At 41.6% G+C, this 15,594-nt stretch overlaps 1 protein-coding gene across 2 annotated transcripts in view; it reads left to right on the plus strand.

Moving 5' to 3' along the window:
* Positions 1-303: 303 nt before the first annotated feature.
* znf438 (zinc finger protein 438) overlaps positions 304-15,594 on the plus strand; it is a 164,824-nt gene continuing 149,533 nt past the window's right edge. For both annotated transcript variants that reach the window (XM_028804324.2, XM_028804326.2), the window contains exon 1: positions 304-450. The gene's annotated coding sequence lies outside the window, so the exon portion shown is untranslated. The remainder of the gene's footprint in view (positions 451-15,594) is intronic.

The following is a 15,594-nucleotide window of genomic DNA, read 5'->3' on the forward strand; positions in this document are numbered from 1 at the left end:
ATGAAACTCACGCGCTAACCTCGCCTACTGAACTCTGATTGGACATTGCATTTCCTTGATGGTGATTGGCTGAGTTTCAGGAATGACCCACTGTTGGCTGAGTCATACCATTATTTACAGTCAGGGAAGATATGGTAAAATAGAACAACAATATAGAAAGCACACCTTTCTAATGCATTGAAAAAGAATCATACATTAACTTTAAAATACTGTGTCACATATAATTCTTTGTAGATCTTTTTGGATTTTGATACTTTAAAGAAAAAAGAGCAAGCCGTCGCCCATACGTCTCCCCCGCTGCTTCTACCAAGAAAGTGGGCTCAAAATGGCTGTTGTGTAAGAGAGGCATAACCCTCTCGTTCTGCATCAAAAGGTGCACGTTTTGGCGTTGCCGTTGATTTTTTGACAACTTTATGATTGAAAGGATGCAACTCCGTGACATGCCAAAAGGTGAGCAGTTTAAATCAGGCAATTTAACTGATAGTGCCGCGCCTGCGTCACGGTGTAAACGCGAATCCAATCGGGTTGATCGGGGAACGTATTACGGACGTGCGTTCCTCCAATGGCATTGGGCCGTGCGAGCTTTTCCGATGAAGTGTCTGCTTTCCTGGGAGGAAGCGAGGCGGGCTTTCCTTACTAACGTAAATACCTGAAGTCTGTGATTGGCTTGTTGTTTAGTTTGTGTGTGTTTTTTAAGTACTCTCTTCTGTTTGAGTTTAAAGTTTGTGGAAAAATTCTCTAGCAAAATGCATTAAATAATACGCACAGAGACTCAACTGTACGTTTCCCTTAAAATTCAAATTAATACAATTAGTGGAAACATCACTGGATAGAAAAGTGAATTGAGCGATGTCTTAAAAAATGTTGATGGAGTAGAGCCCGTTGGGTATATCGTTTTTTTGACAGCATAACGGACAGGAACATTGATGTTTTGTTATTATTTATGAATAACCCAAATAAATGGCCCATTTAATGTAAGCTGACTTTTAAATTATTTTTTAATCACATCCCTAACACCTAGACGGGCCTGAAAATTCTTATTGTCATTCCAAGTAGCCTGTTGTGCTTTAGCACTGGGGTCTGCAAAATCAGACTCTGGAGTGTTGCCACTCTAATTTTTAGGAATAACATAGAGACCATGTAACCAGATAAACACAGAAAAAACACAGACATGTTTAATAAGGTATGCAAGGAATTTTCTAATTAAATACAACAGCAACACAAGTGTCTGCCAAATAAATCTAAGTGTCAAAAACACTCTTATATCTGATAAGCAGGAAATGTCAAATTGAAGCTTGGGAGCAGAACATTAAACAGGACTCATCCTCACTCAAATCAATAACTTTAACTTTAAATTTTCCCGTTTGTACTTTTTCAACATTCTTTATGGGACCGTCCTTCTTTAACATCCTAGATGACAGATTTTGGTGGTTTTCAAATGTAGCAGTTGATATTTAATGTCCTCTATCGCTATCAGCACATGCCTGACTGATAGTAAGGCATGTGCACTATGCAGGATGGCACATGTCACCCCAATCACAATCACCAAGTTAATTTGGTTATGCACAGAGTAGTAACAACATTTTAGAGATGCGCAGAGTTGATAAGTTTTTGCTACGATGTATGAAACAATAAGTTTATATACACAAGAAGCTGTAGTTCAAGAATTGTGCTAAAAGAAATTAAGATTGTGATGAAAAGACATAGACTCGGGAGATAAAAACATAAAAATTAAAACATAGATAAAAACTGCCAATACTGATGCGCTGTGCAAGAAAGGACAGAGCCGGTTATACTTCCTTAGAAGGCTGGCGTCCTTCAACATCTGCAATAAGATGCTGCAGATGTTCTATCAGACGGTTGTGGCGAGTGCCCTCTTCTACGGGGTGGTGTGCTGGGGAGGCAGCATTAGGAAGAAAGACACCTCACGCCTGGACAAACTGGTCAGGAAGGCAGGCTCTATTGTTGGCATGGAGCTGGACAGTTTGACATCTGTGGCAGAGCGACGGGTGCTGAGCAGACTCCTGTCAATTATGGAGAATCCACTGCATTCACTAAACAGTATCATCTCCAGACAGAGGAGCAGCTTCAGCGACAGACTGCTGTCACCATCCTGCTCCACTGACAGACTGAGGAGATCGTTCCTCCCCCAAACTATACGACTCTTCAATTCCACCTGGGGGGGGGGGGGGGTAAACGTTAACATTTAACATTATACAAAGTTATTGTCTGTTTTTTACCTGCATTATTATCAATCTTTAATATTGTTTATTGTATCAGTATGCCTGCGGTGGGTTGGCACCCTGCCCGGGATTGGTTCCTGCCTTGCGCCCTGTGTTGGCTGGGATTGGCTCCAGCAGACCCCCGTGACCCTGTGTTCGGATTCAGCGGGTTGGAAAATGGATGGATGGTATCAGTATGCTGCTGCTGGAGAATATGAATTTCCCCTTGGGATTAATAAAGTATCTATCTATCTATCTATCTATCTATCTATCTATCTATCTATCTATCTATCTATCTATCTATCTAGAAACATAGATCTATGTTTTTCTGTTCCTGTCTATGTCAGTGGTCTCAAACTCCGGTCCTGGAGGGCCACAGTGGCTGCAGGTTTTCATTCTAACCCTTTCCTTAATTAGTGATCTGTTTTTGCTGCTAATGAACTTCTTTTGAATTCATTTTAATTGACTTGCTCTTGAAGACTCAGACCCAATAATTGTTTCTTTTTCATTAATTAGCAGCCAAACAATAATGAAATATAAAATGAGCCAAAGCATGACCAGCAAACTGTATCCATCATACAATATCTGAAAATTAAAGAAAGGTGAAGGTCTCGAGAATGTCGATCTGCTCAGGTCCCCAAAACATTTGACCAGAGCTCTTAGAAAAGAGAAAATCAGGAATTTCAGAAATGTCTGCTATTGCACAATGAGAGGAGCAACAAGCCATGGAATTAAAGAACGAGTTTAATTAACAACAAGACTTGGCGCTTAATGAAGCAGCTGGTTGGAGTTTGAGGCCCTGACTTAGTTGGTCTTCTGTTGGCTCACTCAGTTCACATTTCATTTCTGTTTGGGTGCCATTTAAGGAAAGAAATGAAGCAATTCAGGGGAAGAAATCTTAAAAGGCAAGTCAATTAAAATGAATGGAAAAGGAATTAATTAGCAGCAAAAACTGATTACCAATTAAGAAAAGGGTTAGAATGAAAACAGTGCTCCAGGACTGGAGTTTAAGACCACTGATCTAGGTGGAAAAACATAGGGGTGGTAACATTGCAGACCATCCTAATTTCATAACGAGAAATCAGTTCTTGCCATCGAAGTACTTATTATTTTAGTTGCCTCTCATGTTTAGATTCACCAGCAATGGCCATTGCAGCTGTGTTTATGTAAAATGTCCAACGTTCTCCAGCTTTTAGTTCACTTTATAGGGTGATTCAAGCAACAGTGTGACGCTTGTTCAAATAATTCCACAAACCAAATATCTTTGTTTTAAAAGTTTAAGTAAAATTGCAAAGCAAAACATTTCACATGATAGCAAAGGAAAAGTTTTCATTTAAGAAAACTTCTGTTTAAGGCTTATATATCTTGTTTCTTTTATCTAAGTTTGGCCATACAGTCATACTTTAGGCACGTTAAGCAAGATCAGCCTATTTGTAACATATCTAACAGTCCATGCCAGCAGTAAGACTATTCCCTAACTAGCTTATTTAACACTCTGTTCTACAGATACAAGTAAGCCCACGATTTGCTAGCGAATCAGAAATCCAAGAATGGCAATCAGTTTCTGTTCCGTCCGATATTTGGATGGATGACCTATCATGGAGGGTGGGTGCGTCTGGGGAAATGTCATTTAATTAAATAAGCATATCTGTACTAAAGCAGTTTCGTTTTGTGGAGACGTGATTCTGTTGCCTTTGCTGACACCGACTGCTGGCAGAGTGGAGCACAGCAAGTTTAGTTTACAGGTTGTGGTGTTCGTGTGCTAGCCACTGAGTCGGGGAAGCCGCTGGGTTTGAGTCTGTGACCGTTATGTGATCTATATTACTGGCACAGTGGATTAGAGCAAGTGTAGTGTACAGGTTGTGTTGTTTGAGCGCCACCTACTGACTCTGGGAAGCCACTGTGTTCGACTCTGGGGCGTGCGCCACAGCGCAATATGCGCCTCGGTGGGAAGCCGCTGCGTGATGAAATATCATGGAGGGTATATGCGGTGGTGTGGGCGGTCGCATCCGGACGGCTGTACAACCTGGCGTGCACGCTTTACCTCAGGTTTAGTTCACAGGTCGTAGAAATGGTAAAGTTTCCTTTTAATTCAATAACCCTATTTGAACTAAAGCGGTTTCTTTGTGTGGGCGCCTTCGTTCATTGTTTGTATCCGTACGGGCTCATGTTTGTATTACTAATCGTTGAGCTCCCTCCATTTGGATACGCGCCTCCTTTGCCTGTGCTGTGTCAAAAGCGCGTTGTGGGCGCGCTCGTTCATTGTGTTTATCCATACGGGCTCGTTTTGTATTTCCGCTAGTTGAGCTCTTTCATTGTGGAGCCGTGATGTCTTTGCTTCTGGTGTGTGTGAAGCGCGTTGTGGGAGCCTCCTGGCACAGTGGAGTAGAGCAAGTATGGGCGCCACCTACTGACTTTGGGAAGCCGCTGCGTTTGACTCTGGGGTGGGCGCCACGGCGCAGTACGTTGTGTTATTTGGCACCACCTACTGACTCTGGGAAGCTGCCGTGTTTTGGGAAGCTGCTGCGTTTGACTCTGGACTCTGGGGCGGGCGGCAAGGCCGCAGTCCTCGGTGCGTCCGCCGTGCATCCGCCGTGCATAAATTAACTGTGGTTTAGTAATATAGATAGCTAAGAGAGTTCTATCTCATGTTAACTTACAGGGGGTAAAAGGTTATACCATATTCTATGCAGCTATAATAAATTGATATTATATATACAGTGGGTATGGAAAGTATTCAGACCCCCTTCAATTTTTCACTCTTTGTTGTATTGCAGCCATTTGCTAAAATCATTTAAATTAATTTTTTCCCTCATTAATGTACACACAGCACCCCATATTGACAGACAAAAAAAAGAATTTTTGAAATTGTTGCAGATTTATTAAAAAAGAAAAACTGAACTATCACATGGTCCTAAGTATTCAGACCCTTTGCTGTGACACTCATATATTTCACTCAGGTGCTTTCCATTTCTTCTGATCATCCTTGAGATCACCTTCATTTGAGTCCAGCTGTGTTTGATTATACTGATTGGACTGGATTAGGAAAGCCACACACCTGTCTATATAAGACCTTACAGCTCACAATGCATGTCAGAGCAAATGAGAATCATGAGGTCAAAGGAACTGCCTGAAGAGCTCAGAGACAGAATTGTGGCAAGGCACAGATCTGGCCAAGGTTACAAAAAATTTCTGCTGCACTTAAGGTTCCCAAGAGCACAGTGGCCTCCATAAAATGGAAGACGTTTGGGACGACCAGAACCCTTCCTAGAGCTGGCCGTCCGGCCAAGCTGAGCTACCGGGGGAGAAGAGCCTTGGTGAGAGAGGTAAAGAAGAACCCAACGATCACTTTGGCTGAGCTCCAGAGATGCAGTCAGGAGATGGGAGAAAGTTGTAAAAAGTCAACCATCACTGCAGCCCTCTACCAGTCAGGGCTTTATGGCAGAGTGGCCTGTCGGAAGCTTCTTCTCAGTGCAAGACACATGACAGCCCGCATGGAGTTTGCTAAAAGACACCTGAAGGACTCTGAGATGGTGAGAAATAAGATTCTCTGGTCTGATGAGACCAAGATAGAACTTTTTGGCCTTAATTCTAAGCGGTATGTGTGGAGACAACCAGGCACTGCTCATCACTTGTCCAATACAGTCCCCACAGTGAAGCATGGCGGTGGCAGCATCATGCTGTGGGGGTGTTTTTCAGCTGCAGGGACAGGACGACTGGTTGCAATTGAGGGAAAGATGAATGCGGCCAAGTACAGGTATATCCTGGACAAAAACCTTCTCCAGAGTGCTAAGGACCTCAGACTGGGCCGAAGGTTTACCTTCCAACAAGACAATGACCCTAAGCACACAGCTTAAATAACGAAGGAGTGGCTTCACAACAACTCTGTGACTGTCCTTGAATGGTCCAGCCAGAGCCCTGACTTAAACCCAATTGAGCATCTCTGGAGAGACCTAAAAATGGCTGTCCACCAGCGTTTACCATCCAATCTGACAGAACTGGAGAGGATCTGCAAGGAGGAATGGCAGAGGATCCCCAAATCCAGGTGTGAAAAACTTGTTGCATCTTTCCCAAGAAGACTCATGGCTGTATTAGCTCAAAAGGGTGCTTCTACTAAATACTGAGCAAAGGGTCTGAATACTTAGGACCATGTGATAGTTCAGTTTTTCTTTTTTAATAAATCTGCAACAATTTCAAAAATTCTTTTTTTTTGTCTGTCAATATGGGGTGCTGTGTGTACATTAATGAGGGAAAAAATTAATTTAAATGATTTTAGCAAATGGCTGCAATACAACAAAGAGTGAAAAATTGAAGGGGGTCTGAATACTTTCCGTACCCACTGTAAATTAAGCAAACCTATGAATTTAACATCAAACATTAACTTTCTAAGATTGGCTCTTACAGCTATTTTTAGTCCTAAACAGCTGCATTCGCCGTTTTGATTTGGGCCTTTTTTATTTTGCAAATGATAGAAAAAGCTGCAGTTCTCCGTCTAACTTGTTTCCATTTACATCCGTGTGTATTCCATCGTGAGCTATCTGGTTAAAAATATTTGGAAGAAGGCAGACAAGGGTAAAAAAAAAAAAGTGAAGGACTGAGAATTTCTCATTTGCTTGAGGCAGCAAATCATTTGGGTGATAATGAATTATTATTATTATTATCTTTGGAAATGAAAAAAAGTGTACGATTTACGTATGACCTGAAAACACAAGGTATACAATTATTTATTTAGCAGAGGATACAAAGCAAGTTATAATGTGCAGGTAGTCCCCCACGTTACGGACATCCGACCTACGACATACGAACGGGGCGCAGGTGCGACGCATGTGCCTCAGTAACTGCCACTCCGTCATCTTCAGCAAGCGGAGGCTGGAGGGGGTCGATTTCGCTGCTCATGCAGTGTAGTATCCGTCGGGTGGCTCCCGGTGGTAAGCGGTTTCACTGCCCACCCACCACACACGGCTGCCCTGTTCGTTCTAGGTGGGCGGCTGGTAATGCTGCAAGTGGTGACCCTGTTGTGGCTGAACGGAGGCCATTGAGGGTGAACTGGGAAATGGGGGGGTAGCATTGTAGTGTGCCTCGGATGGCTGCGTGTTGTGGTGCGGCGGGACACTGCAGGCAGCATACTGTAGTGGAGGTGACTGTGATGTGGGCTGGTGATGAACTGCCCCCATTCATTCTCAATAGCAAGCCTGCTTGTACTGTTACGCACATAGCAGGAAGTTGGGTGGTCCAGATCTAATTCTGCAGATCCAGATCGTCTGGATGACTTTGATTTATGTGGGGACGATTCCAGTTCGGCGCGAAGACGATTCTTCGTGTCGTCAGTTCGTACACTTCTCGATGGTCCGGGATTTTTCGGGTGATTTTCTATGTAATAAACTGAATAAGTTATCGCGTAATGAAAATTACATAATTAGATCTGGACCACTCTATACATCAGACGTGTTGATGACTGGTGCCTAATCTGCTGTGATAGCGTGTACAGTGCTGTGCAGAAGAGCTCATCTTAACCTTTTGTCTTCACCCTTCAAGAATGTCTCTGAAACACAAATCTGATGCAAGTGCTGGTGATACAGTAAAGAAGAGAAAAACCATCACCATTGAAAATAAAGTAGAAATAATAAAAAGGTCAGAGAGAGGTGAAACTCCATCATACATTGGCAGAGCACTTGGTTACAGTCGGTCAACAATAACATTTATTAAAATAATGTACCTGTTCCGACTTGCATACAAATTCAACTTAAGTACAAACCTACAGTCCCTATCTCATACGTAACCCGGGGACTGCCTGTATACAAGAATGAATAGAAGGTGCAAGCATCAACAGCAACAGAGAACAGGATAAAGTGAGCAAGGGGGAGCCATACTGCTACTACTATGTAATTATACCATCAGCCAGACGAGATTAAAATCAGTATGCCAAAGTCTTTGTTAATAGAATAACAGCTGTCCTCTGAAAGAAAAACTAAGTACTGTAGTTCCAAAATATTTCATGAAAGGTGTCTTTTGAAAATGCTCCTTAACAGGAGTAAATTGGGTGCAATTTGATTAGCCAAAGGTAGATCAATCCACAGTTTTGGAGCAAGAATGGAGAAGCATTTTGCAGTCGTAGCGGGTTTAGCAAAAGGTAGGGTGGTCAGCAGACAGGCAGAAGTAGAATGAGGACTCTTTGATAAGATATATTGAGAGACCAAGGACTATAGATATTAAGAGAAGATATTCAGATATTCACATTTTATTTTCATCTATATATATATAAAATCCCTATGTGCATCCAGGTGTCCGTGTGTGGGTGTTTTCTGATGAAGTGCACATGCGCGGGGCACGGTGCGATATTACTGTCAGAGAAAGTTAGAGGCGTTTTACGGAAATACAAACCAGTATTACTGCGAGAGGAAATTAAAGGTACACAATACAGTGACGCATATTACAGCCACATACAAGCCAGTATTACTGTCAGAGGAGATTAAAGGCATATTACCGACACGCACGCCTGTATTACCGCCAGAGAAAATTAAAGGTATATTACGGACGTACAAGCCAGCGGACGTACAAGACGGTATCCTTCAATAAGGGTGCGCACAAAAAGACGAGCCTCAAAAGGGCGACCTCAATTGGGCGCAGCGAATAAAGGTGCGCTCAATTGAGGTCACCTTTTTGAAGCTCGCCTTTTTGTGCGCGCCCTTATTGAATACAGCCGTACAAGATAGTATCACTGTCACAGAAAATTAAAGACACACAATACACGGCGGCAGCCCACGAAGAACAGTCAGCTCAGCAAGTAAACATCAACAAAAGAAAGGCTGAAAGACAAAGAAAAATACGACCAACAAACAGAATGAGGTCAAAGTCCCTTGCCATTTAATATAGACTGTTCCTACTAATGTTTATGCACTACTGATATAGCGCCTATTATTATAACAGGCTTAATGACTAGTATTTTATATTTAGATATACAGATATTATTAAGATATTCAGAGAATTGTAGGTCAAGATGAGAGTTTTGAAATGGAACCTTGTAGCAACAGGGTGTCAGTGAAGAGACTGAAGCAGAGGAGTAGAAGGAGTGAAATGAGGAATAGAGAACACCAGTTGAGCAGCTGCTTTCTGGAGGAGCTGGAAAGGTCCAAGTAGCAGTCAAGTGGAGCCCTGCCAGAAGACCGTTGCAGTAGTCCAGCTGTGAGAGCGCCAGTCTCATTAAGATCTGCTATTGTCAAGGACTGGTTTGTAACTAAGCAATCAGGTTGGAACAAAAACCTGCAGTCAACTACTACAGCCCTCCAGGTCTCACGTTTCAGACCCCTGCTTTATCCCATCAAAGGTGTTGTCCGTGTGATAAATGGTCTATGCCAAGTGTTTTCACAGTTCAGTCCTGGGGACCCCTGTGGCTGCAGGTTTTTGTCCCTATTAATTTCACATTTGGTGAGCTATTTTTACCTTTAATTAAAATTATTGCTTAATTAGGTGACCTTTTGCAAGTCTTAATTGTATCCAAATGCTGACAATTAATATCGGCGGATTGGACACAGGTAGAAGTTACAATCAGTACTAAAAGTTTGTATCTACTTTAGTGTTTAGGGTATCTTACTATCAAACAATGGCTCCAATAACCTGAATATTAATTAAGAACACAACATTAAAAAGCCAAAAAAGTCCAACATGCGAACACTGTAATCAACTTCCAGCCTCACTGGGTCACATGTTTTGGGTGTTCACTAAATTAACATCATTCTGGACCAAAATATTTAAGTGGCTTTCAGACAGCCTTGGTGTCACAATCCCTCCTAACCCATTAACAGCTGTGTTTGGTGTTCTTCCAGATGGGCTTAAAGTGGAGAAGGACAAACAAACTGTAATGGCCTTTACTACACTATTGGCACGTAGACATATTTTGCTAAACTGGAAGAATCCTAACTCTCCTCTTTTAAGTCAGTGGGTAACTGATGTTGTATATTATTTGAAATTGGAAAAAATCAAATTCTCAGTTAGAGGATCTGTACAGAACTTTTTCAAAACCTGGCAGGATCTAATCAATAACATTTTAGATTAAGCTCTTAAAGCACTGAGGAAGCAGATTCTCTCCCCATTTCTTTTTCTTCTCCATTTATCTTTATCCACCTATTAAATTCATCAATTTATCTATTTTTACTAGCTTTAAGTTTTATTCCGTTGGCCATGCTGTCTTTCTCAGGGGTGGGGGTTGATTTGTTTTTAATCCTATTTTTTTGTAAAAATTGATCTATTTGTATGGAATGATTACAATAAAATCAATAAAATTTAAAAAAAGAATAGCCCAAAAAGAATGAATTCATTCCCATCTAACGCAGTTAAATGCTGGCTTCATCCAGTAATAATTTACCGTAACCAGTTTGTAATTTCTGGATTTATAGAATGTAGTGACAAGTCAAGCAAATTGATACCTTTTATTATGGATTATAGAAGAAAACATAGAAACTCGGAAACTGTAGTTTTCTTAATTAATTGAAAACTCCAAATAAAAGAAGAAATTGAGATCAAAGCTTGCAGGCACCAAGGGGGTAAACCCAGGGGTCGACAGTGGCTGGAGATTTTTTTTGTTGTTGTTCCAACCCAGTTTCTTAAGTTAGTGACCTCCATCCTTCTCTTTTCTCTCTTTCGTTTATTTCCAAATATGTAATTAAAATAAATACTTCAGGATGAACAAACGCAGGTATAAATGGGACCAAGTTAAAGGAGGAGCTGCTGCATCTTTCTTTTATTTTTGTTAATTAGCAGGTGGTGAAGAAAACAAGAAGCAGTTACATGTAAAATCAGAGAATCCAACTGCTTAAGACTAAAAGAATCAATTAAGCAAGTTAAGGAAGATAAAAATAAAATGTTACTTGAGCAATAGTTAGCTTCTTATCAAGAAAGTGGATTAAAACAAAAACCTGTTGCCCTTCACAACTGAACTGCCCTAAGACACCAGTATATCAATTTGTATTTGATGTAGCAGTATTAATTGTACATATGATCGCTAGGTATCTTGCATAGCAGACAGAAATACAGTGGGTACGGAAAGTATTCAGACCCCCTTCAATTTTTCACGCTTTGTCATATTGCAGCCAGTTGCTAAAATCATTTAAATTAATTTTTTTCCTCATTAATGTACACACAGCACCCCATATTGACAGACAAAAAAAAGAATTTTTGAAATTGTTGCAGATTTATTAAAAAAGAAAAACTGAAATATCACATGGTCCTAAGTATTCAGACCCTTTGCTGTGACACTCATATATTTAACTCCGGTGCTTTCCATTTCTTCTGATCATCCTTGAGATCACCTTCATTTGAGTCCAGCTGTGTTTGATTATACTGATTGGACTGGATTAGGAAAGCCACACACCTGTCTATATAAGACCTTACAGCTCACAATGCATGTCAGAGCAAATGAGAATCATGAGGTCAAAGGAACTGCCTGAAGAGCTCAGAGACAGAATTGTGGCAAGGCACAGATCTGGCCAAGGTTACACAAAAATTTCTGCTGCACTTAAGGTTCCCAAGAACACAGTGGCCTCCATAATCCTTAAATGGAAGACGTTTGGGACGACCAGAACCCTTCCTAGAGCTACCGGGGGAGAAGAGCCTTGGTGAGAGAGGTAAAGAAGAACCCAAAGATCACTTTGGCTGAGCTCCAGAGATGCAGTCAGGAGATGGGAGAAAGTTGTAGAGAGTCAACCATCACTGCAGCCCTCCACCAGTCAGGGCTTTATGGCAGAGTGGCCTGTCGGAAGCCTCTCCTCAGTGCAAGACACATGACAGCCCGCATGGAGTTTGCTAAAAGACACCTGAAGGACTCTGAGATGGTGAGAAATAAGATTCTCTGGTCTGATGAGACCAAGATAGAACTTTTTGGCCTTAATTCTAAGCGGTATGTGTGGAGACAACCAGGCACTGCCCATCACTTGTCCAATACAGTCCCCACAGTGAAGCATGGCGGTGGCAGCATCATGCTGTGGGGGTGTTTGTCAGCGGCAGGGACAGGACGACTGGTTGCAATCGAGGGAAAGATGAATGCGGCCAAGTACAGGGATATCCTGGACAAAAACCTTCTCCAGAGTGCTAAGGACCTCAGACTGGGCCGAAGGTTTACCTTCCAACAAGACAATGACCCTAAGCACACAGCTAAAATAACGAAGGAGTGGCTTCACTACAACTCTGTGACTGTCCTTGAATGGCCCAGCCAGAGCCCTGACTTAAACCCAATTGAGCATCTCTGGAGAGACCTAAAAATGGCTGTCCACCAACATTTACCATCCAACCTGACAGAACTGGAGAGGATCTGCAAGGAGGAATGGCAGAGGATCCCCAAATCCAGGTGTGAAAAACTTGTTGCATCTTTCCCAAGAAGACTCATGGCTGTATTAGCTCAAAAGGGTGCTTCTACTAAATACTGAGCAAAGGGTCTGAATACTTAGGACCATGTGATAGTTCAGTTTTTCTTTTTTAATAAATCTGCAACAATTTCAAAAATTCTTTTTTTTGTCTGTCAATATGGGGTGCTGTGTGTACATTAATGAGGGAAAAAATTAATTTAAATGATTTTAACAAATGGCTGCAATATAACAAAGAGTGAAAGATTGAAGGGGGTCTGAATACTTTCCGTACCCACTGTAAATTATATTATCAGACTGATACTGAAAAATAAAAATCTTATGGATGTGACCTTATCCACAATGAATACAGAATATGGTGTGAATATACCAACATTTATGAAAGATGAGATACCCCTGAAGTTTATCAATTTCATTTTAGGTTGCTTTAAAGGCAAACGTATTTAAAAATATTTTTATGACACTAAAAATCTTATTTTTCTAGCCCTGTGGAAAGCATACCCCGGACACAGACAGACAGACACCAGAATGTCCAAAACACACTTCTTTATTTCCTTTTTGCACCACAATGCCTCCCTTCACCAACTCTTTCTTCTTCTCTTTCTCTTTCTCTCTTCTTCTTCACTTCTCACCTTCAACCTCCTCTCTCTTTCTCTCTTCTTCTTCTTCTCTTTCACCTTCGACCTCCTCTCTCCCTCCTCACAAGCTTCGTCTTCTTCCTCCCAACTCTGGCTCTCTTAGTGGAGGGAGGCAACCCCTTTTATTATGACCCGGATGAGCCCCAGGTGCTCCCCCTGACATCCCTTCCTGGTGTGGCGGAAGTGTCACGAGACCACCTGGAAGCACACCGGGTGCCCTTGGGATTACTTCCGACAGTACTTCCTGGTGTGGCGGAAGTGCTGCCATCCAGGACTCCCTAACTGTCCGGGCGCCCCCTGGCGGTGGCCACGTCTTCTCACAGTGGTGAGTGTCCTGGCTCCATTCCTGTGGCCCCCAATTAGGCCTGGGCGGCTGCCCTCTCGCAGCCGAGGAGAAGTATCGTCCAACTCGGGGACTGTCCAGGCGTCCCGGCCAGGCAGTGTCCCCGCTCATCCGTGACACTCAAATTTGAACAATGAATTAATGAGTCAAATGACCTGTAACTATGTGAATTAATTCCATTACACTGTTTTTTAATATAAGGTGTAAAACTTGGAGAAGAAGGAGTAGAAACCTGCAGTTTATCATTGTGTAGCTAGGATGGTCTAGGGCTTGGTGCCTATTGTTCCTAAACATAAGATGCAGAGTTTCAAGCTCAAACTAAAAATGCTTTTTTTAAAAAAAAACAAAAAATGAAATGCTTGCTACAAACAGGTATTTCTGGTAATTTTGTTAAGGGATAAAATGTATAAAGGTGTTTTTTCTAAATAAAAATGAACTATTTTGACTACTGTCCTTGAAAATTTTGAACTTTGAAAACTAAGAATTCACTCAAGTGTTTCCTTCAAAGTTATAAATATTATGTATTCCAAATTTTGTGAACTTCTGAGCAGTGGTTTGGTTGGCAGTAGTAGATTTAAGTATTACAGAACTTTGAATTTCAAAGGCTTGAAGCTGAGCTACATTTTTTGTATGAAAATGTGCTATATAAATAAATGTTGTTGTTGTTGACCAATAACCTAATCAACTGTTAGGACTAAGAAATGCACGTTTCCACAAAATTTCTTAAGAATCTGTCCTTTCAGTATCGAGTTGCTGTGCTTTAGGGATATCAAAACATCAAAATATTTTTTTTTCCTCTGAGAACAATAATTTGTGAGGTATGAATAGAATAGGTGGCACGGTGGCACAGTGGGTAGCGCTGCTGCCTCGCAGTTGGGAGATCTGGGGACCTGGGTTCGCTTCCCGGGTCCTCCCTGCGTGGAGTTTGCATGTTCTCCCCGTGTCTGCGTGGGTTTCCTCCGGGCGCTCCGGTTTCCTCCCACAGTCCAAAGACATGCAGGTTAGATGCATTGGCGATTCTAAATTGGCCCTAGTGTGTGCTTGGTATGTGGGTGTGTTTGTGTGTGTCCTGCGGTGGGTTGGCACCCTGCCCAGGATTGGTTCCCTGCCTTGTGCCCTGTGTTGGTTGGGATTGGCTCCAGCAGACCCCCGTGACCCTGTGTTCGGATTCAGCGGGTTGGAAAATGGATGGATGGATGAATAGAGTAAAGACGAAAATAAAAAATGAGTCTTTTTCTTGTAACTTTGGCAAAACTGATCATTGATTGTCGCAGAACTTAATCATTAGGTTGTTGAGAGTAAAACCTCAATCAAATTGGCACCCAGAGCCTGCTATAAGCAAGAAAAAAAAGGAACAATCTACCATGTCTTACTATGGGCATGACAAGTTTATGGATCTCCTATCTAGTTATTCAGACTGTCATCATGTAATTGTAATGAAACTGAAAATCTGAATTGAGTGTCTAAAAGAACCTTTGGCTGTTCTATGACAAGAGAGCTATGGGCTTCTTGTAGAGATTTGATATAAGTTGACTTATACGTTCATGGTAAAGTACAATTGTTTGTTTACATACCTTTTTAAATTGGAGTATTGACGGATTGAATTACTTGTTAAGGGTCACACAGTGCTTAATAAATGAGAATTAAACACACAGTGTTGTGATTTTTAACTGAAATGCCTTAGATGAAGGCTTTTATTGTAATGGAACTGAAACAATGATTGTAAGGTTTATTCAGTCCCACCTGGACCATCACTAACAAAACTGCAATAATTGAAACGATAATAAATCTGTATTTGTTGTTCTGTTCTGAGAAATGTGGTTAGTGCTGCTATTTCACAGATCCAGCACCTTTGTGTGTGTGTGTGGAAATCGCACGTGCGTCCGCTGTTTGTGTGTTTTTTTTTTTTCCAGTTTCATAAGTTTTCCCACCGTCATCCCAAAGACATGCAGGTTAGACTAACTGGTTCTTCCAAACTGAACTTGTGTGCATTAGTGTGCTATGCTCTAAATTGGCCAGTTTAGGTTTGATTCTAG

The sequence above is a fragment of the Erpetoichthys calabaricus genome, chromosome 6 (genome assembly GCF_900747795.2).
Source record: "Erpetoichthys calabaricus chromosome 6, fErpCal1.3, whole genome shotgun sequence".
Classification (NCBI taxonomy): Eukaryota; Metazoa; Chordata; class Cladistia; order Polypteriformes; family Polypteridae; genus Erpetoichthys; species Erpetoichthys calabaricus.